This window comes from Varroa destructor, unplaced genomic scaffold, assembly GCF_002443255.2.
Source record: "Varroa destructor unplaced genomic scaffold, Vdes_3.0 BEIS01000006.1, whole genome shotgun sequence".
Taxonomy (NCBI): domain Eukaryota; kingdom Metazoa; phylum Arthropoda; class Arachnida; order Mesostigmata; family Varroidae; genus Varroa; species Varroa destructor.
Window position 1 is genome coordinate 18,247,758 of NW_019211459.1, and position 24,424 is coordinate 18,272,181.

At 45.5% G+C, this 24,424-nt stretch overlaps 1 protein-coding gene and 2 long non-coding RNA genes across 6 annotated transcripts in view; 2 read left to right on the top strand and 1 right to left on the bottom strand.

Moving 5' to 3' along the window:
• The window catches only part of Eph (Eph receptor tyrosine kinase), a 328,008-nt gene that overhangs the window by 288,389 nt on the left and 15,195 nt on the right, over nt 1-24,424 (bottom strand). The gene's annotated exons all lie outside the window — the stretch shown is intronic.
• Nucleotides 1-24,424, top strand: part of LOC147754943 (uncharacterized) — a 98,317-nt gene that overhangs the window by 68,020 nt on the left and 5,873 nt on the right. The gene's annotated exons all lie outside the window — the stretch shown is intronic.
• LOC147754945 (uncharacterized) lies at nt 10,407-12,701 on the top strand. The gene is made up of 3 exons (XR_015330325.1): nt 10,407-10,489; nt 12,131-12,283; nt 12,498-12,701. It is a non-coding gene; the product is annotated as an uncharacterized LOC147754945 (long non-coding RNA).

Consider the following 24,424-nt stretch of genomic DNA (forward strand, 5'->3'; position numbering starts at 1 on the left):
GCTTGTTTTGGTGTACCTTTGCCTATCTCCCTAGACGCCATGTGCTTGCTGCTGCTGCTGCTGCTACTGTTAGCCGAACGCGTTTTCCCCATACATTTCGCTTTGCCGCCACAGCTAAAAGGTAGAGAAAGGACAAGAAAGAACCGAGGAGGTTGGCTATTGACAAGGAAGCAAATAATTATTTTCGGATATATCCCCAACTCTGTGTTGCCCGTACGCTTTCGCGTGCTTGCCCTCTTCGTCTCGTCTGCCCGCAGTAGCAATGGCAGCCACTGAAAGGGAAAGCCTGTGGCGGGCAAGCCATGATCCGCCAAACCCAATGTTTCGGGTTAGGCTGGGGTTCGGGCTTCTTGCTTTGCTCGGCTGATACTGCTGAAGCTGTTCGTTATTGCAGTCGCAGCTGCTGCTGACGCTTCTTCTGATACTGCTTCTGCTGCTGCTGCTGCTGCTGCTGCCGTTGTTGGATTCGTCCAGTACCAGTAGCATCGCCAAGAGCAGGATACCACAGCAGCGATCTGTGCCAGTGTTCATTCGAATTTACCACTGCTGGCTTCGTCGCTGCAGCGCATTCCGGTCGCACGAGCCGTGCAGAAGTTGTGACGAGGAACAAGTAAGCAAGCACGCAAACAGCCATATCCTACGACCACAACTACTAGCGACCAACCAACGGGAAGGATTTTCGTCGTAATTTCGTTTTAGCCTTCTTAGCCTCTGGCCATAGGCCATAGCAATGAAAGAGCTAAACCTTCTTTCTGTATTCTTTCTTCCTCTTTGCCGACGACGACAACAAAACTGCAGGCTGACAAAACAAGGGCTGAAAGGTTCACCACTCACTATCCCAGTTGCTCCTGCGCCCGGTGGCAACGATCCACGCTCCAGACAATCCTCTCCAATTCCTTTCTTCAACTGCTTGCCCCTACCGCCATTTGAAGAAGGTGTAGGGCCTGACTACTTACGCCAGTCCCAGCTGCTGCTGAAGCTACCGTTATCGCGGCCCTAGTAGTGCCTATAAAGGGAATAAACCTTGCTTGGCCGTCCGTCCGCGTGGCTCGGCAGCTGGCGCTGTATTGGTTCATGCACTGAGCAAACAATCCTATCCTGAGGGGCGGCGAAACTCTTGCAAGGCTTTCAATTTACTAGCGGTGGCAGCAGCAAGACCAGGAACTAGCTAAGTTGTGCTGGGTGGTTGACCGGTTGCGGGAATCAGCTTGCAGCTCGACTTGAGGCTCAGAACTCCTTGCGTGTAGACCGCTTACCCGCGGCTCGCCCACAAACAAGAAGCACAAAGAAATAGAGTTGCACTGTAGCTGACTGGGTCGACTTTACTTTTCAGGTGAATTCACTTGCCCTCAAAGGGCCGCCCGTCGCCGTCCCGCGAGCCGCCCGACCTCAGTCGGAAAAAAGCCTCCTAAAGAGTCGTCCCCAAGGGTCTGTCTTTTCTCGACCCGCAGAAAAACAAGCGCCCGCCGGATTCGAATTCGCGAGCCGGAGCTATCTTAACGAGAGCAGCCAGTAAGCGACACGCAGATCGCTCACGAATACCAGTCGCTGAAGCGGCGGCACCAGCCCAGGCAAAAAAAAAGTGATACAAACCAGTTCCCAACGTTTTGAAATGGTACAATTCAACAGCAGTACATTAAAGAGAAAGATGAGAGAGAAACGTATTTCGAACGTCGCTTATAATAGCACTTATGTTCCATACAGTCATTTTATCTATTGGAAAACAGTGGTTTCAAGGGACAGCTAGGCAATAATGAACCGTGTAAACGAAGGCAGTCTAGCCATGCAATGGCTTATCATCATCATAAAACGGATGTGGGCATACATATAATATTAACCATGATTCTCAAATTAGCGAAGAAGTTTAGACGCCAAGTTCGGCAAAAATAAAACGGCTATCACCAAAACGCAACTAACAGCGACGATTTATGGTAACTTTCTACATGCGGATCGTCGATCAACGTCTAAATCGATCAGCGTACGTAGCATACAAGATGCGCCCATCCCCCGTGACCCGACGGAGTGACATTGTGGAAAGCAATAAAAATATCTAGCGCCGTTACGAAAAACAAATCTGTCCACAAAAGGCGAAGATTCTTTTCGCGTCTGTATAAACAGTATACGGGTACAGACGAATGATCAACTCAGTCGGGTCTATCGTGAGTTGGTCCGGCAGAGAGATGCTGCAGCGGTGTTAAGAGTGAGATAGCTATATATCTACACAGTGTCTGTCTTCGTTCGATATTGAATGAGTGACGGTGCTCACTAGTTGATGCTACTCCGTCGAAAAAAACATCGAGCTGCGTAGTGCTGAAGTGTCTCGTAGGGAAACCGGCGGATTGGCATCACACTGGCCAAGCAGACGAAGGATTTTCTCATGCTGTTTCAGTCGACTTAGCTGATCTTATTCTCAGACAGAGCTAAACGAATAGATTAGTCGTCGAAGCGAACAACTGTTCTGCAAAGAGGGAAAACTACAGATGGATAAACCCAGAAGAGAGAAATGCACCCATAAAGTTCAAATTAAACCGTACACGAGTCTGCGCTTGCTAACACGTCTACAGAGATAATTGTCGATAATCTTCTTAGCTAATGTTTCTCTAGCTAGTAAGCACTTGTCGAATGTTCGCGTTAATGGACTAATGCTTGGAAATGCCATAACTGAATGACCTAACTTATATCCAACCAGGCGCCTGCCGCGCCACCAAAGACGGGTTATATCTAGTGGAGGTAATACCAAGAAAGACATCTTTAATGGTTAGAATTTATTCAGCTGTCAAGACAAAAAGAATTGGACTACCGTAGCTGTTTAGGAGCTGAGGTGCATCGAACTAAAATCGCTAACTAGTACTAGAGCTGCTCCATGTACCGTCTGAGCTTCTGCATAAACCTGTATTTCCTCTGCAATGCTTGGCCGGCGGACTGCTTCAGCTGGTTGGGATGAAAGCAGCAACTATTACAGGAAGCAATAAGGCTTATCACCGTTACTGGGCACTGGGGGGATACGATGAGATGTGAACCTTTGAGCCGGGTGTAAAGGATCGCTACTGCTAGCACCTTAGCTCAGTGGCCCTCAGAGGTGGAAAAGTAGCCCCCGCCCGCCCGACGAAGGTAGGTACTCTACACCCCAAGTGTAAATGAAAGAACGAGCACTAATCTACCAGCCAGTATCTAACAAGCCAGTCAGACATCCAGACATAGCAGTGATAACGAATGGGCACGGCCGGCCTCGTCCTAACTCCCCTGCTTTTGCAGACCGATCGGCATTACCTCGATTTGGCGTCCATTCGAGCTAGGTCCACATCCTGCGATTAGGGGGTTCCCTTAGGAATGTGTGTACTCATAGCAGCGCGTATATATATTGACTGGGCCCTTCATGTACAGCTGCAGTTGTGGCAGGGTCGGACGCCGCTGATGCTTGGCCCTAATTCAGCTGCTTGTGTAGCGCAAACGAAATGACCCAGGTCAGTCCAGGCAGGCGGGAGCCATCTACAGACCACTGGTCCACCACGGGTAGCGCCCCCCACAACGGCAGCAGCAGCGCTGCCACATCTATACATGCACAGAGAAAAGCGGTCAGCTGGAGTTCATATATGTCAGAAATGGAATAGCTACGTAAGTTTAAATGAACTTGATACAATTACGGTGTCTCTAGGGTAGCTTTATGGTTATCGTTGCTCTCGGATATATTTATTCCCTTTAAAATTGTTATACTCCACCTATATTGAAGCTTTGCGAACCTGGCACATTTTACAGCAAGCCAGTTGCCGATATGGTATGTATCACACAGTGGGTATCACACATTGTTCCTTTTAACCGTTCTTTTAAATTGTTTTGCCATTACGAAAAAGCTCATTATAAAGAGAAGCGTTTAGTTAGAGCACGCAGCATATGGCCATCTCTTCTGTATACGTATTGACTGATTAAACGTAATCATGGTGTAAACATTGACTCATATCAACAGTCACTTCGGCGATATATGCAATAGCGTCCGAAAGATAATGAAATGGATTCGGTTCAACGCATGATAAATCGATGATGTACACGGACTTTTTCACTCGAATCTCCTCATTTCAAGTGATTAATTATGTCGATGTTGCCCCCAGGGTTTTTGGAGAGGTCAGCGTTCGACAGAAGCACGCGCAGCGTACCGTATTCAGTAGCCGCAAATAATGGCTTTGACTGTCTATTCATGCACTTACATCTGCGAATCCGTAGTTCTCTCTAGCGGACGTTGCAGACCGCACTAGATGAACGCACGAAAACACAACACACTAATCAGATTTATACAGTACGTGTTCAGGATTTGTGTCCGCGACGCTCATATTACGTACGAATGCGATAGTTTAACTTACATATCTTGATCTTTTCATATATTTTCACACTTATGGAGACATCCTACTGGGACTATCAAAGCAGCTGAATGGCGTAGGAGAGCGACGGGGTAGTCACTGTTTTTCGCCACCCCCGCCTTCGCCACCTGTCGTGTTACTGCGAAAGCAGAACAGCGTCGATAACAGCAGCGGTAACATGACAATATCCCCTCGAAAAAGTGCAGGCCATACAAGATGATACGTGAGGGTCAGGGGAAACGCAGAGGGTTCGCGGAGAACACGGCCAAGTTCGGACGGAAAAAGCCATTGTTCACGGTGATTACACCCCTTCTCCACATCCCACCGTCCACCCATCGTGTGCCTTCTACTCTCAGGGAACATGGACCAGCACAGGGCAGGCCGGCAGACATCGACGACACACACCTCGCTCGTGAGTGTGTGAGAAAAGTTGGGGCACAGCGAAGAGGGCATGTATACTGGCAAGGGTCTTCTGGCTGCCCTCGGGAACAGGAGGAGGCGCTTTGTGTGTGAGATGCGAACCAAACGCAAACTGAGAGAAGCAAAATAGGGGTGAGGCACGACGCAGGAAAACTACGACGCAATGGCTATGGCCCGAGTGCAGCGCTGTAGAGAGTTGGAAACGGCGCTAGGTGCTACAGGCGACCTGCAGCAAGAGTGGATTTTTCCTTGCGAACTGCGGCAGCCACGCTAACCACCACCGTTCCTCCTGCTGCCGCTGTCACCCCCCCCCCCCCACACCTTCTTGCAGGCTGTTAACGGAGGACGCCCACTTTGCGTCGCACACACAATATATATATATACAGGGAAGGAAAGTCATAGTAGCAGCATATATAAACACAGATACTGCTCAATGCAGCATCGCGTTGTTCTCCCTTGCCCTTTGCCTTTTCTGCCTCTTTAAATCCCCTTATCCTATTGCCTAGTCAAACTTCCCCAATGACGCGCGGTCAAAGAACGCTGACGACAAGCTAAAAACTTTTCACCAGCCACATACTTGCTGCACGAACTGCTCAATGTCTGCCTGAGCGTAGCCAGTCTCATTCTGCGAACATCAGCGCAGCGCTCAGCTCTTGGTATTCTGAATTAGATTTCCTGTCCTTCCTGTTGCCTGCTGCGTCTCTGCTAAATTTGCTCACGTTTGTAAGTGACATTGCACACACACACAGAGCTTATTGGCCACCCTGTGTCCGGCGTTTCGCTTCGATCCTTTCGTAAGATCATTCAGCTACGCTATTAAAAATAAGTAAGGGCACACGGACCAATGGCAGAAAACGAAATGATTGCAATGGAGCGAATCTCCAAGGGATAGGAAAAAAAAGAGAAAGTGGGCCTCAGATAAATGCATTTTTACAGGTTCGCCTGCAGTTGGTAATAGAGAGGCGGGCAGGCTGACTGGCCACTTTCCCCGGCCCAGCATTTATTACCCCCGCTCTACCTTTGTCTGTCGTTCTGTCCGTCTGGCTCGACCTGAATGGTCCTACGACTTCCGATGGGTGTTGGTGCCATTTTGCCTCCGGGAGAAAAACAAGTGTGCCCGGGTTACCGAGATCTGCACGCGCAAGAGTCAGTCGTCGTCTACTTCCAAAACGGCGACGGCGGCAGCGGCAGCGGCAGCAGCAACGAGTGGCCGCAAACGAAATGTGCGATCGGTGCATGAGGATAGAAGGGCGGCCATTTGGGATCGTGAAGACACTTTATAAGCTAGCTAGAAAAAGCCATTTGCACTAAGCAGTAAAAAATGCATACTAACTCTGATACGATAATTGCACGACCCTCAGAGATTCTTGGCACATCCTACCTAATTTTATATGCGTATATATACATTGACAGATATTCTTAGCTCGGAAAATTTCGTTCATTTGGGCCACTCTGTTGTAATACTAGTTCAGCTAAGTAAGACCAATCAGCATGCACAAATAATGGCACGGCAAAAATTTATTGTGAAGATGAAGATATTAAACTGTGGTACACAAAAGTGGCAAAGGAAGATTTGATTATGCAAGAATTAGCCAATCGCACGGTGTCCACTCTAAAAGAGATACCAACAGCGTCGGAAATAAATACATGCGGGTTATTTTTACAAAAAGTGAAGATGCTGTTCGTCATTGCTCGTCCTTGCTCCGTCTGCGTTCGTCAGTTACCTTATAAACCGACCAGTAGAATCATCCGCAACGATTTTCGAGACCACCTTGGTTAACGGAAACGGATGGCAAACAGTATTATCGCTAACGTTAGCCCATATCCATTGGAGCAGCTACAGCCTAAATGATCGTTGTTACCAGAAAAAACGGCCAGCAATATGATGCTATAATGAAATAATTGGTCAGACCTTATTATAAATATTCTATATTTATATATTCGGATAGCTTGTACAAATATCGATGGATTTAAAGATGTAGTAATTATATAGAGTAATTAATTTTTCCATTGATCATTCTTTAATTTTTCTCTCTTTGTTATCGTTTTGGATGTATTAAAACAAATAACTTCTATCGATCATGACACTGAAATTATGTAAAGGATGTTCTAAAGCGTGACATTCCTATGGTGGCATATATTTGCGGCATTCAGTTTAAGTTCCGGTTTATACAGACGCTTCCGAAAGAAAGCCTGCGTTGACTCGCCCTTAGTAAGTCGGTCGGCCGTACGTTTTACACTAACAAGGCTCAGCAGATTGGACCCACAGATCAAGCCGTACACGATGCGATGATGGTCCTACAGCGGTTCACGATGACGATTACCCGAGCATGCTCGTACCTGCCAACGCTCTTGTCTGCCACTTACATCAGCTACGAGCGTAACGCAAACGTATTGTGACGTAGAACGCCTTTTTGTCTTTCTATTTCTTCTTTCGTAGTCACTGTTAAAAGTAGGCCTGTCGCGGGGCAGCCAGTGCACCGGAATGGCTGGCGGGGCATCCATTTTAGACACTTTGTGAAATGGGTAAATCCCAACGTACCAAAAAAGAATCCTCTAAACAGAGCAATACTACATCTTCTCGCAAATAACCGTATTGCCTTAGGATTTTTTGGCACGGTAGTCGTCACCGAGTGCTGTATGACGCCGAAATAGTCCCCAGTTTGTGCATCTCCAGATTCACTATTTGTCTCTCTACCTTCCTCTTTTTCTATCTGAAGTTTTTCTGCCATATCGAGGTTGCGTGAGGGCGGTTAAGCAAAGTGCCTCGTTCGGTGTGCTCTGGTCTGTTGATCGGCAGCTTGCTGCGTTGTTTAACATTTGGTTGATGCCTACTGCTCTTTAAGACGGAACCTCTGCCTCACATCGTCGGACGACGCCATTTTGCTGTCGTCACCCCCTCCGGCCCACCCCCAGTATTCGGTGCCGTTGGTTGAAAAGGAAGCTTCGATAGCCAGACTGTTCTAACAATTTTGAACAGCAAGAAAAAAGAAGAGGGAAAATCTTCATTTTCTTTTCTTCGTCCGCGTTCCTGTCTTCTCTAAGCTTCAACCGCACGATTGCTTGACTTTATCAAGCGGCATCGTACAAGCTGCTACATCGGCCTATCAGCTAAAAAACAACAACTGAAGTGCGTATTGCCTGTCGTCCACCGCGACTTTCAGCCGGTCGGGTTATCTCAGTTGCCGAACGGCTCATCGACTAACGCTTTCTACGACGCAGACGATTCCACTGGTCTACAGAATTACAGAGCTAGCAAACAAGACAAAAGATCCTCTGAGGCATCTCGTCAGGCCTGCTTTTCGAGAACTTTTATTCTCCCATTCAGAAAGACCATAAACAGGTTGACGCTGCGCCGAAAAGTTATTAGCGTCATGTTGAACTGTACACGGTGTGTTATTTCGACGTCTTTTCTTGCATTGTTATCGGCGCATATATGAAACCTCATAAATAAAAGACCTTATTCGTTATCGTGGTGAAATCAGTAGCTACTTTACGACTCAAGTTCTGTTTACTAAACATATTATAGTCCGTCGATAAAATCCGTCTGACTTTTCAGTATAGCGCAAACAGTGCTCGTGCAGATACTTATTGGATAATATAATTTGTATCTATAATGTATATGAAAATGTTTAATCAACATGCCTACCTACGAAGTTCTCTGTACGTTGAACGCCTGATCGCGTATCATCAATATCCCACCTCCGTGTAGAAACACGAAGTTGTCTCTCCTTTGATATTGTCTGTGACTGACATTGATGACGATTTCGATAGGTTTCCGAATCCGAGTTTGATCTTTGGTTGTTATAAAAGCAGTAACTACAGTGGCGACTGTACATTCAAAACTCATTATAGATTTCGAAGGTTAGTTCTGTTCTGCTTGGCTCCCCAGACCCTTTATTCCAAACACCCCAAGCTTTCTTTTCTGGCGAAAATGGCGGACGCCGTTTCCCAGTTAGTATCAGTGTGTGCGTAAATATTTCTCAGATCTTGTAAAATATGCGCTCGCGCTGCTGATCACGTATCGATCACTACAAGACACAGCAGCGACTTCTGTGTGCAGCGACTACGGTCAGGGACTAGAGCGAGATATGGGTAACGGGACCATTCCAGGAGAGTCAATAGAAGTACGCTAATAAAAAGACAAATTCGCAGATCTACGAACATCTTACCTCAGCGCTAACATTTGGCTCACTGAGAATTCTCACTCGTGAGAATTTTTTTCACGCCGAACAAGTAGCACGTCCTTCTCAATAAATCAACCATCGACGGACCACCAATCACGAAACAAGTCAGCCATACCGATTCGTCCTAGCGGCCCTACTCGATGCTTTAAAACGAAGACCCCGTATAAAATTTCACGGACGCATAGAACTTCATGTGTGAGCACTTTTTGTGTGTCACAGACGTACGCGCCTGTGTATTCACGGAAATAACAACAAAGACAGAAAAAAATGTCATTGTCATGGCTGCTGATGCTGTTGAGCCATCACTGTATTTGGTAAATCCCAAATAAATCTTTTTCGCAAACATTGCCTCTGAGCTCCATCAGCTTGTGAGATTGACAAAAGTCGATTAAGAAGCTACAGGCAAATCCAAGGGCACAATTATATAATGAGAGTATTATTATAATTGTTCTAATACGTTTGCAGCTCCTATCAACTGTACTATTATGCTCATGTTATAGGAATATATGTCTACTCATTAGATCTATAGTGTCCATCCACTATGCCTACGGGAACGTGTCATTTATCTTTGGCTGTTCAATCAGAAATCGGTACCCTGCATATATTGCACTGTATTATTGACTATCGGCACCTTGATGGTAACAGAAGGTAATTTGTTTCGTTCGTATAAATACACATACATACGTAGCTAATAACATAGGGCTCTGACATCTACGTACCAATATGAGATAGTTAACACGTTAGTCGATGAGCCAACGCGATCTGGTCGGTCATAGAAAATCAGCTATGAACAGAGAGAGTGCCCCTCAGTCGACGGCGCTGTCCAGGCCTTCAAGCATAGCTAGTGCACAGGTCCCAGTACGCAGGCCACTACGCTAGCGCTGGCCGTACATGCGTTCAGCGACAAGTCCTTCTTTCACGATCGTCCAGCTAGCTAGCTAGCTAGCTATCTATCCACCATCTATTTCTATAGAACGTAAGACGTATAACCGACCGTGCACGTTTGCCAGAACGAGTTCCTTCCGTTACCATAAAAGCGGTGGCAGCAGTAATATTGCTTCTCACTAGCGTAGTAAAAGCTCTAGCTGTAGTCAAGCGGCCAGCCGCAGATCTGGCCCTTAGCGGTTGCTGCTGGCCGTCCGCGCTCTAGCCTCTTCTCGTGCTTCGTTTCGCGATATACACCTACGTCTCTGTCTCCATAGCATCTTAGCCGATACTTTGGGGGTAAAGGAAAAAGTCTGTTTCGCTTTTTACCTCGATGTAATTTGCGCTTCTTGGTTTCTCACTATGACGACGCTGGGGGCAAGGTAGCCATCGCGGTCAGGAGAGCGGTGGTAACGCCAGTTGATCATCTCTTCCCACAACTGGCCGTCGTCCGCTTGAAAGCGCGTCGTCAAATGGTCAAGCAACGACGAATGAAGTATCGAATAGGCGGTGCGGCTGTTAACAGCGGTTTAGTTACCCCATTATCGGCGGCAGTAGCAGACTGCTGTTATTTCAACATTGCCAGCCCAAGACATCTCGGAAATGGTGAGAATAATTCAAAATAAGTAGGCTTAACGAGAGAAAGAGTGACACGTAAATGGAATATGCTAGAGCGGTAGTAACTTCTTTCCAATAGGTCGGCCCATCAAAAGCTATCTCGCTCTTGTTTGGTTCATTAAACAGGCTCGCCCGAGTACACATTCATTAGACAGTACAGCTCTGACCGTGGCTATTCTTGTGCTCTCAGCGGTAGGCCTGCCATTGCTGCTGCTACCAGCAAATTGGATGAATGAGAATGATCGGTGGCAGTCGTTGTCTATGAACAGATAGACGGACTGAAAGCGTTCTGAGAAACGCTCGGCGATCTACCGGCTATAGCTCGCTCCCCGATGCTCTCGATCCAGCTAACCTCACTCACGCAAACTGCCTTGCCCCCTCCACGCTGTGTGCTTGTAATGCCGTTGATTTATGACGATCATCTCACAACTTGGCTTTGTATTCTTATGCTTAAGAGATCCCCAAGCGTTCGCAGCTTTTCACTAGTCGCTTTTAAGAAGGCAGGAGGTAACGGGAGATTTCATGTTATACGTGTAGAAGAAACACAAATGGCTTTTCCGCCATTCGGCCAAAAACGGACCTGATGCACTTCTATTCTGAAAGGTCGTGCAGCGTTAAATGTGTAACGTTAACGAATTTTGCTAGCGCACTCGGAAGTGAACAAGTTCAGGAACTGGCTAAATATAGCAATCTCATACGGGAGTAACTAGCTAACTTCCAAATGACGAGTATCAACGACCCAACAAAGAGGAGCTGGCCATCAATTTCGCTGACAATTATTTTACCTCTGTCTAGCAAAGGAATGTCCAAAAGGCGAGTGATATCAATAATGCCAACACTTTATTATACCTAACCTATGCTATTAGCACTTTCTGTGACCCCATCAATAGGTTCCTCATATACAGATAAGACACACGAGATGCCCTTAATAGGAAGCTGTTTGATACGATTCTGATACTCATTTCTCTCTCTCTCTCTCTCTCTCTCTCTCTCTCTCTCGACGTTCCTATTTTCACGATGCATGGGGCTCCTTTTTTCCTTTCCCAAATGATTAGCTGTTGGTGTTATAACGACCTCATTCACCAAATAATGACTTCTCTTCAAAGGCATCGTCACTGTCTTCACTTCGAAACGGCGATGCTGCTAATGACAATATCGCGTGATGATGCGTCGATAGCTGTTCTTACTGTCATTGTTATCAATAATCGAACGTACATGTTAGTACTGGGACGAAGACTCTGTCCGATAATTCAACAATCAAATTTGAAGCAAATCATATATGCCTGTTACTGGCCGTAGCGTGTGATCTTAAACGTGCGAGGACGCAATTTCATCTTCTCTAGCGTAAGGTCGCACCAAACATATCTGAACCCTGATACGATGTCGACGTTAGAAATTCTACAACAAATACACCAAGATATTATAGTATTCTGAAAAGATCCTAATCAAGCTAGCTCGCAAAAAGGAAGGATCAAGCCCACTGTAGGTACAATTATGTGTCATTCTTAAGGGCTAGATCCCACCGCTCGGGGACCTGCTAAATGAAAGTCAATAGCTAATAGATACAATGCAAGACTGCGTTCCTTATATAAACAGGAAGGTGCTACGATTGTGTTCGATTTGTCGAAGCCTTTTTCACAGGATACATCATCCGAGCGTTCAACTCAAATCGATAGGTCGTCAGTTATTTGTGGATTGTATCATTTATGCGAGTACTCCGCTAGGGTTCCTTACGTTAGGGTGACATCGGAATTTGGCGTTCTACCATGCCAATTCAATAAGGTATGCTCCGCTAACAGGTTTCGAGTAAAAACACTAGAATTTTACACGAATATTTCTAGCGTTCTAGTCGTTGTGACGCCTGTCGACCATATACAGACAAGCACAACGAGCCAGAAGGGCTTGTACAGTGCAAACGTTTATACAATATGGCGTATCGATATTAAATTGCGCGATCGAATACGGTCCGATTCCTGCTTCTGACGTCGCATTGCAGGCCTTTACAAGGACGCAGATATGAGACTGTATAACAACGTTGCTGAATGAGGTGGACTGTCAGAGTGTTCTTATACGCGCGATAGTTAAATCAGATCTGTTGCAGCCGTCGTTGTAAAGACAGGAAGGGGGGAAGAGTCTCTTCCCGTGCCGCCATGATACTCGAAGTAACAACGATCACGATGCGGATAATGGCTCCTGTTTTACGTTACGGAAAATCAACTGGTGTGTACTGCATCTTTCCAACAAGAAGTAAAGAAACGATGACTATATACGATTTTCTAGTACCTTTTTGGTTTGAATAAAGCTTTCTTCGGACTAAAACTAGGTTAAATCATGTGTTACCGTTAGGGTATACGATCGATTACACCGCGCCCGCTAAATCCGCCTTCGTAACTAGTCTGATTTTATCTAATTTTTATCATTTTTTCAAATGCGTACCATTCAGCCATTGTGTGTACGGATAAACAGTGTCATCAACCATATAATAACAAAATGAGTCTACAAATACTAAAATCGAATGTTATCAGTATCGACATGTTCTACATTTGAACTGCCACAGAAGCCGTAATAATAATAATAATAATAATTTATTAATAGATTTCGCTAATGATGCATAGATGGCGCTTCTGGTGATGCTAACGATCCGTGAGTCTATGATTATCGTACTTCTTTGAGTGCATCGGGAAACGAGTTGGGGGAACGAGATAACAGACATCACTGCTAAATCAGCACAAAACCAGCGGATGCATAGTTAAGACCAATGCTATCGGGTCCATGTTATGGCTTTTTCCCCTCAAATAATAAAACGATCAGAACAGGGAACTGGGTCTCCAAATGAAAGCATAGGGTCAATACACATCACATAGACTATAAAAGGACCCTTCTAATCGAAGACAAATCGGCCGAGAAATTATGTTGCAAAGCTTCTGTACAATTCTCGCACGCTTTATTATTAAATATATATCATACCCCTACGCCAAATTTATTGTCGCCCTAGCCAGGTATTCAAAAGGATAACGATATACGATTCACAGGTCCTGAAAATGCTGCTGCTGTCTTGGTCAGTGAAACGGTCGTCACGAATGAATTACCACCATTGTACCACTTGGTCCGACGAAATCTACAGTTCCACAAAGTGTCTGACGAAAGCTGTACACTGAATCTGTTATAATAAAAAGTCTATTTTCTATTTGTATCTCGTTCCACAACGGAGTTCTGTTAGATCAAGGTCTAACCCTGTCGTTATTCCGCGTAGTGCCTGAGAAGCAGGCCTCACGGGGAAGTTTTTCAATTGCGCCTATATTTGTCCTATAAACAAGGCAAAATCAGCCAGTGAGTATACAAGGCGGTTGCATGAGTCTAGCAGCCTGTTTAAAACAGCTACATTCAGTCGATATAGTGCTGCCAGACTAAAGGCACAAACTCTGTTCCGCGCTGAATACCACTATAGTCTTTGCTATCCGCTCTTAAATACGTAAACTGGTTTACGGACTCAGGCAGTAGACACGGAATCTATTGATAAATTTAATTTCTCCCATCTTGAGTCTGTTACAGTCCTTCGTAGGCTGATCGAATTAAACTGCATGAAAATGCGCTCACGAAGTAGACGCTACGAAACTGTCCCCTTCCTAGAAGCCACGTGAAAATAAATTGCTAACCTTTGTGTACGCTCTGTTCCAATTGAATTTGGAGAACCCTACCCAATGATTTAAGAATTACCACATAACAGACCCTGTCATATCGGCAATATTTTTCAAAAATAATCACTTTCGATCAGGCTAGCATGGATGCTACACCACTCTACCTCATCGATATCATCAAAAATCCATAAAATAGAAATTTCAGAATTTAATGTAGACCTGTGTAGACGCTGCGCATGCTTCGTAAGTAAAGGAGTTTGTCGAAGTGATCACAAAAACACACCGATGGGTGTGTATCAAGTCTAGGCCTGGTACGACGGTCAAATCCTCTTCAGTATACTGTTTTCGAATAGAATAATTGCAAACACTTAATTAAGCGCTGTAAAATGGTCGGGTCTTCTCTTCACTTGCAAGCTAGAAGCAAATTTAAATTCAGTACTCGCCCTTCCTTTTTTTGAGAACCACATATTCCTTGGTCCATGTATAAATATCTAGGAGATTTCCGTTTCCATTTTTTTCGTACGGGACCCCGCAGCCATCCTGGCTCATACTTGGTCTTGACCTGCCAAAAACAGAAAAGCAGGTCTACCTATTTGAGTCCATTCTGTGCTCGCTATACGTGGAGTCTCAATTAAAACACATTATTGAACCCCGACGAATCCAAATCTCATCAACTTACCTAGATTTACTGAACAAATGCCGTTCAGTATTTTCAAACATGAGTAGCTTTTCTCGTTTTCTGTCGTCAGTTATCTTCTTCATCTGGCTGCATCTTGTATACCCATACATTATACAACAGTGCACCGTACTTGGTGTTCAGTCAGTGAATTAAAGCTCTTTTCCGTTGATTGCTTTGTTTATAAGCTTCGCTAGTGACCCACCTCGCCGTCACCTTTGTTATCTTTCATGGTCCCGTTCCGGTTGCCCCTGAACCATATGCAACCATAGCCATATACCCTTTTGTCTTTTCTGCAGTGAACAGAAATAGGCCTAACGCAATCGTTTGTTAACCAACGCCGCCGCCGCTTTTAAGCGGCAGTGGGAGACCGTCTACGGTGATATGGAATGTTCCACGCTAACGTGATCACAGCGTTCACGTGTCAGTGCATATTGATGTGAGCGCACACACGTGCGATTTTGATCATCGTCGTTGTCCTTGTCATCGCTTAGCAATTAAGCATAATGCAGCGGATGACGGCAGCGAGGGCCAGCAAATAGAAAATACAAATGCATTTGATCATTTAGCAGCAGTACAACGGCAAAGATAATCAATCGATAAATGTTTATTTCTACTGGCCACAAACGAGGGTTGAACGATGCACTAGCACCGAACAACAAGCACACACGCAGACGTGCATGTACATATAGCTGTATACGTCTACGAACGAAAACAACAAGAGATGTGGTGCTTTCCCTTCAGCAGGCGATAGAGGCGTCATCCGTAACAGAACGACTCTCTTACCAGCCGCTCTTGGACTGCTCCAAGTTCGGTTGACTCGGACCACGTGCTTTCGTGCAACGACAAGATAAAATTCACGGCCAGCGAAAGTATCAAGGGAAAACCCAAATGAAGGAGATGTTCTGATCAGTTTGGCCTATACAGACCACCCACAACATGGGTGGCCGGAGTATAAGAGGAAACTGCCCTCTAGCACATAAACACGCAAGTTCAAGATAAACCAGATAGAGCTTGCCGATAGTGGTAAACATTTATATTTTTATCGTTTTATAGTCTAAGCTGGCAACCAGAGACACGCACTCGAAGTGTGGCCACCAACGCCACGCAAACTTCTATTTCAAATGAAAAACTAAGTAACTTTTATACATATTTCTTAAGCTCTATAATTTTCGGGTTTATGAAGTTTTGAATGCAATATCTGAGAACAAGTTTAGAGTATAAACTAGGATGAAGACAGTTTTCTTCGCGCCTTTGCCAGTTCTCGTCTAAGGTAGGAAACTTCGACTAATTTCTCTAGAACTAACGTGGTCACAGAATTCAAAACAGCACCTTGGTTCATAAGTACCTGTCAGCATTAAATACGTAGCTGCAGTATGCGGAGTCTTGCCAATCCATTGACGGAATTAGCTGTTTTTAGCAAACACATGGCTTTCTTATATTTTTTTTTTGTCTATAGACAAGTGTGTCAGTACAGAACACAATGAACGCAATACTTCGAACGGTTAACAAACTTTTATCGGGAGAGCAGGAACAAAAATGTCGCCAATAAGCTATGGCATCCCCCTTCGCGCAACTTATTCGTAATACTGCTCTAACACTACGTTCATTTACCCCCCCCCCCCCCGCCCAATTGCGCCCCTTGGACCTCAAAGGCGCTTCTCTCAAAGGCCTTCTTTTCTCCCTTGGCAAAGCTCCATCAAACGGTCACGTGTTCGTATTCTATCGCAGCATCTCGCCAATGGCGTACGATCTAATAGGCGCTATCATATGCCAGTATACTGTGCCACCCCGTGCGCCTTCTCTCGGTCCATAGTAATTTACTAGAGCACAAAGTAAATAGTGCGTGGTGACGACGCCAGACAATTGCCGTTGAAGATCTTTTTTTTTTTTTTGCTGTAACCGTTGTTGCTGGCCTACTATAATGTTGAACGGGGCCGACATAGCCCAACTTCGACAGTGACAGTCCTGGTTTAATAAGCTACAGAGGCCAAAACGAGCATTATCATTTATTTACTATACCGAACAATGGCTATGCCATATTTACTGTGTGCTTAATCCTCCTGCAACCTGCTGGTGATCAAAGTGTATTTAAAACGCACGCGAATGCTCGGCAAATCAAAGTAAAAACATGATATAGTGCAGTAATGCCATGTATTGAGGTATGAAATATAAACTACTGCCAAACACACAGAGTTTGTACTAATAAACAAGTATATTATGCCGCCACAAAAATCTCTGTCCATCAGCACTTCTACCTAAAGAAAACGTGTAAAGCGGGTAGCGATTAGTTGCTGGGGTGCTCCGAATAGAAGGAGATAAGCTAGCACGCGCTTAAACGTCAACATTTCACTAAAATGATTACATATATTTCCCATTCAGCGATATAGTCAAAAGTGGGCACACCAGAGTATATTGCGTTGTATTATATATATATATATATACATACAACACGCTAGCGGTATCACGAACGCTAGCAGCGGCGTCCTTAAAGGCGCAAGCTTGCGAATATGAATTTTCAATAATTCCTCCTCGATTTTCGTCATAGTCATGTCAAGGAGTGCTACGGGATCTCAATTCTGCCAAACGTCGCCGTCATGAGTGTAGGGAGGATGATGTTACGTGCATCGTTGAAGATTCATACCCCTTTCCTTCTCGGTATTAGAGATAAATATTATATAGCGGTACCATGTGTGCAAATAAGAAGAAAAACAAGCACTGTAGATCTTGGACAATTTTTCCCTAGCCTTCTTCATTTTGGCTACCGCCACCGTAAGGAGTTCGCTGATCCGCTGACGGCGTGGAATCTATCATGACGCTCGTATTCAGCTTCTGCTGATGTTCGTAAGTACTGCCTACTTAGTAAACGAGCGAGGATTTTACCATTTTGAAATAGGCGCGCTTCGAAGGTGCACGGGCATTTGCTGTGGGAGTGTATTTATCCAGATGGCATGGTATAAATTTTTGGTTATTCGTTCTCTGACATTGCCTATGTGCGCCCGTCGGCTCTTTGCTTGGCGATTCTATTCTGTTCACCGGTTCGCATAGGATTCTTCGCATCTTTACAGGGCAACTGTTGCTTCCTGATTTTACAATAGAAGAACCTGGCACAGCTAATCCGTGAAGTAAATATTCACACGGGTTGCCTCAGATGACCCCTACCTTCCGCCTGCTGCTATGGCTGGTTATTAGATTACGCTTTAAACTGAACCTTATTTTTAATCTGTTATGTTTTTATCGCGCCTCTTTCGACATGTCCAGCTATCGCTGAGCTGCTCATTATCTTGAATCGTAGCATCGCCTCAGCTGACTATGTTGGTAGAAAGGAAAAAGTTAGTTATCGCCTTAAACACCCCAGACGCCGGCAAGCTTACGGCAGTGATGCTAACTAGAGTACACGCAGTATAGGCGTATTTGAGACAGTGCTAACATTGTTTAACCCATAGCCGGCACCGCTGTACAATTTGCTACACAATCACTATTTGAAGACGAGTCCCAGGAACTGGCAACGAATAGCTTAAAAGCGACTCACCTCGTTGACATCGTACCACAGCAACAAAGACGACACTAACAACAACGATATCGAGGATCGAAGCAACCACTACTCCCAATAAAGGGGCACAGTCAGCCGTCAGGCCCGAGTATAGCGGTAACAAAAGCAAGGACAAAAATTTATAAATATCAACAAAGTGCAAGAATCGTATCTCCGTCACCCAGCGTACGTCCGATCACACACAAACGCCCTGTACGATAACACTTGCCCACCGGAGTTAGTTACTGATTCGTTCAATAAGTCTATCCGCCTACCGGTCGGACGGCAGCAAAGTTGAACTGGCCGAGAGCCGCCGTCGGTGACCAAGTTGGTTCATTCGAAAAAGGTTGCTCCTGCGGTTGAAGTAGCCATGTCGCGTTGTGAATCAGAGTTGCCCTGCTGTTGTTACGAGCGATACCTTATCGCGTTTAGCCCTCTTTGGTCGTGGTCGTACACAGTGGTAGCAGCTGCTGTTATCGCTACCGTTGCCGATGTCTGAATGGCAACGTTGTTGTTATTGGCGGCAGCGACAACGACGGCGTCCACAGCGGACCTGCGAATAGCGGACGCGTCACGCCGCTTTGGTGGATTTTGCCAATAGCGTCACCTTTCGACTTTTTGTTGCTACTCAAATGCGACTGCCTTGCCGTTGGACGCTGTCATTGCCGCTACCGTTGGAGTTGTCACTTAACGCTTCGACCGCCCGCTTCGGGAGCCAGTGGTTTTCACCGCCGTTACCACGAAGGAAAGACGATAGTCCGATATTGCGGTCGCGACGGCAATGCTGCTGAGAACGGCCGACGGCGATGATGGTGGCGATGATTAAAATAAAAGACGTCAGCAAACAGTACAACGAACGTCGAAAGGAGGATGCACACTATAAAAACAGATCGGAATGGAGGCGAACAAACATATTATATATGCATGCGTTTGTTGTTGTTGCTGCTGCTGCTGCTGCTGCTGCTGGTTTCCCTCGAACGGTGATGCTGGTAATGATTGTGCCGGTGGTTCTAGTAGAAATCTAATAATACAGCGGTTTTGGACTTCGGAGCGTTCTTCGGGCTGCGTGCATTTATGATGTTCGTGACATCAAAGTCACAAACATGTCACCCCCTGACGGATGGAGAGACGCACAGATGAAGAGGATGGTCGCTAAACTGACCGACCACCGTCAACAGACGGCAGATCAACAGATGGACAGGCGTGCAGAACGACATGCAAGAAAAAACCCCATGGCTATAGCTTTTCTACCATCCCCTACCCGTAACAGCCTACGCCGGTAAATAACAATGAGGTATCCTGTGATTTTTGCTGTAAAGCACAAGATTCTTACTTGTGTCGCTGACTGCAAGGAGAAACTACGTACGCGCGTATACGTCCCGAAAAACACTAGCTCGAGTACGACGATGACTACTCTCGCAGGCATCTGTGCGTCTGATGACGAGAAGGGCGATCAACAATCCCTACGTTGCATAGAAAATAAGCAATGGGTCACGAATCGGTAGCAACTATCATTTGTACGGGCTGTTGCGCGTTGTCCGATCGCGGATGTACGTAGAATAGTACGATTGTGAAGCGCAATCGGAAAGGTGTACACGATTACATTGTGTTACACTGGAGTGCGGTGACATTTGTATTCGAGTATGTTCGGGTGTGGTCAGTTCGATTGAGTGAGCGACGAAGAGAATCGCACGGAAGAGCAACGCGGCAGGAACTACAACTTGAACCATAAGTACACCTATTGAAGTTAAGTTCTTGTCAAAAAGTTATGACTCTCGATGGTACGGTCATCGAACCGGTCATAGGCTTTCGTTCTGATAAAAATCAGTGCATTTATTGCAATCTGGTCTAATCCCCTACTAAGCTACTCCATATTTTTACGATGCCTTTATGGCGCCATAATACATTTACGATATCAGCAATTTCTGGCCAATATTAGGACTTGGCTTTATTAATTACTGTTTTGTACAGGTTTCACGGTAAGAGTAAAACTCTAACAGCAACAAGGCTAATTTACTCGAGTACAAAGAGTACCCCAGACTTAGATGTAGTAACTGACTAGCATACATAACTGAGTTCAAATGGATTAATTCTAGTATAGGTTGTACATGCAAGACAAAATTACGGGGATCCGAGCAAGCGGAAACTCGTACCATACCTAAGCTATAATCAGGCCACAAAGGCCTTACTGATCATCATAAGCACCATTTTGTTCCCCTGAGTAGAGACTTTGCCTGCCTCAAACGTAGCTTGCTCTATCCACTTTCAATTTAATCCCATTCGGCCCGTTCCGATTTCGCAGGTGCCACGCTTTTTTGATAGGTCAGGCTAAATGTGGCATTTCCGTAGGTCGGGTAGGGGCAATCGGCGCGTTGACGCATGGTGCCGCCATTGTATATTTTCGTGGCGCTAACAAAATTCGCATAATTCTACTATTATTAGGGGACCTTTGGCGAATCTCACCGCAGAGCAGCCAGTGAGTTAGCGAGCTTATTTTAGTCCGAACGTCATCCGTTATTCTCGCGACGGTTATGGTTAAATGACTATGACGCTGGCACTCAAAGACAGCAACAGAAGCATCATTAATAACGTTAAGCAGCAAAGAATCATTGCGTATTTTTGTCCATTTTTATCATCGTCGTCGTCGTCGTCGTCGAGTATTATCATTAATGAAGATGGTGGTGATCTTGCCGTTTTTCCATATGGAAGACAGCGCTGTGCTTGGTCTCGTCGTCACTGCTATTACAGTCAATGTTCATGCTAACAACTAAGCTAAGCCGATAGTACAATATGTATGTACATAGAAATGGATTGACGATTGGCGATGATGAACTTTGATGTTGTGCTTGTCATGATCTTCGTGTTGTTCCTAATGCAGCGAAAGGAAGGGAGCGGGCGAGTAAACGGACGCCGGTGGGTGACGCCGGTATTTGCCCGAGTTAAATATCATCATCGCGCGGCAGCAATAGTAACAACTGCTAATGGTACTGCACTAAAAGCGGGCCATCCTCTTAGCCATCTTCAAAGTCGTCACTGCTGCCATTCTGGTAGCAGACAGTCTTTATGGCAAATTATACGTACGTCTGCAGTTCTGTACACGTGTGACTATACAAGTTTGTCTGCGTACGTCTCTGTGCGTTACGGCCCCCTCGATAGAGGCTAAACCAGCAACAGTTGTAACTACTATTGTTGTTTTGATGGCGGAAAGGCGCAATGCCACAGAGCGGCTGCTACTGCCCCCAGACGGCAATGCTCTTCATAAACGTTATTATTAGGACATTTTGTTGTGTTGATCATTCTTCAGATTTGCTTCTTGTTCTTCATTTTCTCTTTTTTTCAACTGTAATTTCTCAGTAATTTGCTGTTTGGACGTTTGCTCACGGTTGCCGATGTTGTAATCGGCAGTATTCGCCTCGGTAAGTTGTCTCGTCGCAGTTAGTTGCATCCGATAACACGCGCATTTAAAGACAACGCCGATAGGGCCGCTACTGCAGGACAGTTTAGACAAGCAGGCGCATGACAGGGCGACGACGGTCACAGCAAGATCAGCTCGATTTAGCGATGATGTGGAATCAGCCGGCAGTGAAGCAATAACCCTATGCTGATAATGATGATTATATCATTATTACAGTGTGATAACGGTAAGAATACGATAACAATGGACGAGTGTCAATGTTATTAATAATAATAATATAACACACACACACACACACACACACATATACACACAAGAAGCGTAAGAATTACGGAGCCAACCATGACTGACGTTTTTTACGAAAGTATTATGGTAGATAAAACGAGCCTTGATGGATCATGGGTAGTCGACGAACTTGAGAATGCAGATCTGTACCTAATATTTGACCTTTGGCGTGTTTTCGAGTGTATGATGGCTTCAGAAAGTCTTTGAAAAAGTACATTCAGTACACAAAGAAATGATACATATAATTCGATTTATTGTCGTTCGTAGCGAACACAATACTAATGTGTGGTCACGTTTGTCACGCTTCTCTGTAAGCGGTCTGCTCGGATCCTCTCGCCATCAGCTCGTACAGAGTTTTTTTGCCGGCTGTTATCTTCATTGGCAGTACTGTCCCTCATTATTACCAGATCTATAAAGGCCAACCAAACGCTAACTAAGCGGTACAACATTGCTTAAAAAAACAACACAAGCTGAAGTTGAGGCTCTGAGCGGCGTTGCCTTGTTCGACGAAGCTTGGCCGTACTTTGCCTCTTAGTTGCGGAATGGCCGTGGTGGCGTCGTGTTTGTTGACCCTATATGACCTACGAAATCACTTGCAACATTTCGAGAAATGCGAAGGGGTTAGCTGTTAAAACGAACTTCTTTCCATTGCTTTGTGAGCAATGTTTCCATTCCGCAGTGCTCTAGTATTTGCCCTGGTGTTGTTGCTCTTAGTGTAAATTCATTTCTTAGACAGGATAAAAGAATTCAGCTCTTTTTGCCGTTTCCTGAATGAGATGATACTGAGACTCATTAACAGGCTCTACTGTAGCCCTCCTTCCTTCTTTCTCCCCCTATTTCGGCTTTTTTTCATAACCTAGTCACTGCTGTAGCAGAGCAATGCAAAAGAAGCAGCGGGACGATAAGCGCCACTAGCACTGCTTGCGTTTTATTGGTCAAGGGCACTGCACTTCCTGTAGTTCCTAATGGGGGCACCTCGTTTTCACTTTTTGTTCTGCCGTCAGAGCTATCTGCATTTTTGCCGTAAGCTCCGACTGCAATTTCACCCCCAAACTTTCCCCTATGTCTTGTTCCTAGACGCAGCTTAGTGGTCCTCCATCCGGAGCTTTACTGAGTGGCGATAAACTCGACGCAGAGAAATGAACAACATAGGACAGCTCGCTTGATCTCATATTTAACGATGGTTATGCATAGCCCATACATAGCAGCGGAATACGTCTCTTCCGAACAAAGCAGACCACAGGGCGGACCGTAAGGTTCAAAGAACATTGCAGGAATTACAGAATAAAGACACATACGGAGTGCACTAGCAGACAACGACAGAGATGCCTTTGAAGCGGTACGACAAAAGCATTTCGTTCAAACAAAAGCCAAAACAGCAGGCCAAACTTGGTTGCTGCCTGGATGGCAGGTCTTTAGCGTGTTGTTGGTGTCTAGTGCGTCGGACCATCGCAGGGGCGAACAGGCAATCAGGTGCCGCCAACGTCACCACCACTAAGGCAAGACTGCTGTCACCAGCCAGAATTTCCGCGGCAGAACCGGCAGAGGTGGTCGCCGGCGGGTTTTTGTTCTTTTGCTTCGTTACCAGTGTCCAACAGCGACAAAGACAGTTTCTCTCTCGCGCCAGCGGTTCCTGAGACTGCCTCAGTGGCGGGGGCTGTGGCCGCTGGCGGCCATAATTATCATAACCATCGGTGGTAGTGTGAAAAAAACTCGACGGTAGCCGCCCGGGCGTCGACCGGCCGACAACTGCAAAAGCGCTCTAATTTGAGTTTCTTTTCCCTTTCTTCGTTCTAGTTCTAAAAAACTCATTAGGATATTTTATCATACACAAACCTATGTACAGTTCACTAGCAGGTTTTTGGTCGTAATAGTGATTATGACAATAATACGGTAGCAGTATTATTATGACGTGGCAATTTATAATGCTCGTCATGGCGGGCTTTCTAGCTGTTTCGAATTCAACTTTTTCGCAGAGCTGCCCACGTCAACAACAGTCACAGCTGCGCCGGGTCACCACATTGACGAAATTAATACGTTCACTATTCAACCTTCATTGTCAACCAGCGTCCTCCGTCTTTTTTTCTCTCGCATTCTACATAGATATGTCTATATTCGTATATGAATACGTTAATAGGAAAAAGCTACGTTGGCTTTGCTCTACTGGGGTTATCCCATGGGCTGTCGCCTTGTCGCATCAAGGTTCCATAGAACCTTGGGGGGTGGCGGGGGATTGGACGGGGTTGGGACAATGGAGCGCTAGATGGGTGGGTTATAAGCGACTCTATGAGTCTGGTTGGGTCTTGCGCATGTGCAGACTCGAGTAGAGCCGAATAGCGACAGTGAATAAACCCCTCATACGAGTAATGTATGGGGG